Below are 2,537 nucleotides of genomic sequence, written 5' to 3'. Positions count from 1 at the left end.
TGTGTGTGTGTGTGTGTGTGTGTGTGTGTGTGTGTGTGTGTGTGTGTTTGTGGGGTGGGGGACCCACTAATGGGGGGGTTTAGTTGAGACACATGAAGACATGTGGAGGAAAAAGGTTGAGCATGATTGGTGAGCGCCTTAATGGTATAATGTCGCCTCTACTCCAGTGTGTGTGTGTGTGTGTGTGTGCGTGTGTCCTGGGGGAATGCATACATGGACAAGAACTTGTGTGCGTGCAATTTACCAACCACAAACTCCAATTTGTACATAATACTAATAACAATAACTTTATTTATAAAGCACCTTTAAAAACAGAGTTTACAAAGCAGCAAAAGCAAGGCAATATTAAAGAACATAGACCTATCTTAAAACACCTCGTATTATCAATGGAAATAAATGGCTCTGTTTTGCAGAAGCAAAAGTAACTTAAAACATGTGAATGGGCGTCTTTAGTCTAAACATTTAAAGGAAACCATGATCTTTCCCCAACCTAAACGGAAAATTCAGCACATTTTAAGTGGCTGTCCAATCAGTGTTGATGGTAAATTTAGTCAATTATAGCAATACATTTCTCAATGAGTGCTGAATTGACTGAGAAAGCTGAGTTCTCCTGCTTGCAGGGCAATGCCGGCAGTGCCTACATGTACCAGGATGCATTGCGTGCAAGCTTCTGGCGCCTGGAGGGTCCCTGCTGGCCTCTTTCCTCGGCCTCTCTCGGCTGCATTAATTCGCCTGTATACTCTGGCTGGATAAATACGGATGAATATCCGAGTTTCTTTATGGGTCAATATAGCACGCACTGAGGAATGTATTGCTTCAATCGACTACATTAACCATCAACACTGCTTGTACGTCCACATAAAAGGTGGATCATTTTCTGCTTTTGTTGCCTGCCCTAAACCGATCTTGTTGCTACTGAACAGAATCGTGACATAACGTTTCCCTCAAAGTGTGTTTGGCAAAGCTAATTAGTCACATTAAGTCATCATTTCCGAACAGTTTCGTATATCTACTACCATGTAAAATATGCTGGAAAAGACATAAGAGCTGCCTGCTGACTCTGTCTCCAAGTTGGATGTACTGGATACGCATTACATTCACGATTTGCAGCTGATTTGGTTAAGAGCGGTTCAGACAATCAGACTACAGTCCTTTCTAAGTGCATCCTGAGGGTATAGTCAGCCAGACTGCTAAGATATATATCGGATTACATTCAAATCAAAAGGACAATAGTGGACCCATAATTGATGAACTGACATATTACTCCAACCCTCAACTGTCAGTGCCAGGTTTTCTGTGTGTGTTTTTGTGAGCGTGTGTGTGTGTGTGTGTGTGTGTCAACAGTGACAGACATGGCGTCCGCTGACAGCCCGGCTCGGTCTTATCTGCACTGCAGGAGTGACGTTAGAGAACCATGAGGGGGGAGGAAGGGGGAGAGAGGGATAGATAGAGGTAGAGGAGTGTGTGTGTGTGTGTGTGTGTGTGTGTGTGTGTTTCTCTTTTAAACCCACTTGTCACAGGGTTTCTCACCTTTTATTTCTCCTCTTCTGATGCCCGGCCACCTTCTGACACGGTGACTGTCGACACACCGCTTCATTGTAGGTTGAATGTGGCCTCATGTTGAAGTCCACGTACTACGACTCCACTAAGAAACCTGAAGGTTGGTAATGTTGAGAAACGCTACATTTTAAAATCATCCAACCAAAAAACCCAGCCCGGTGTTGCCAACCCTGTTCCAAAGACAGCAGCACTAGATCCAAAAGTTGCTAAATCTAGTCGGCAACACTGACAGCCCGTCCCTTCAGGCCTCGCTCCAAAGACACTCCCACAAAATTCATGTGTTTTTACAATCCGTAGGCTACAGCATCTGAAAGAGCGACAGACAACAGTTTAAACAACTGCCTTGATCAAGATCACTCAGAGAACTTGAGATAGAGTTTTTAAATATACATATTTTTTCTGGTGAGATCAGGATGGTCGGACACAAAACAGCAAGGAAATCAACCCAAAACATACATACACACATTCATTAAGGCCCTTATCTCTCGATTGCCATGTTGCCCTCCCATCAGTACAACAAGGTAAATAAATAAATGAATAAGTTCCTCTTGGTTATGGGAAAAGTAGTTAAATCAATGACAATGAGCAAGCAGAGACGGTGCAGAGGCTGAATGGGATGAGGGTTAGAAGAGGTGATTTGAGACGGAGAGATGACAAGAGCTGGAGTGAGGAGGAGGAGGAGGGGGGGGGGGGGCGGGGGCAAAGGAGAGGAGAGAAGATGAGGTAAGAGAGTCGTGGGAAAGAGATGAGAGGCAGTGAGAGAGGAAGAGCGATGAAAGAGGGAGAGGAACTTTGCCATACATCTGTGACCTCTGTGAGCCTCTACAGGTGACCACGGGGAAGTACAATAACAATATCTCATGCCTCTTCCCTTCTGCTCCCTCCTAAAATAAAGGCTTGATTTAAGATGAAGAGGATAGCGTCTAAACTTACAAATGTAGTAACACAGAGGTCCTGTAGTCTGAATCAGGACGGCA

Source organism: Anarrhichthys ocellatus, unplaced genomic scaffold (assembly GCF_004355925.1).
Source record: "Anarrhichthys ocellatus isolate YVR2014 unplaced genomic scaffold, GSC_Weel_1.0 scaffold45, whole genome shotgun sequence".
Taxonomy (NCBI): Eukaryota; Metazoa; Chordata; class Actinopteri; order Perciformes; family Anarhichadidae; genus Anarrhichthys; species Anarrhichthys ocellatus.
Note: the sequence above shows the minus strand (reverse complement) of the source record.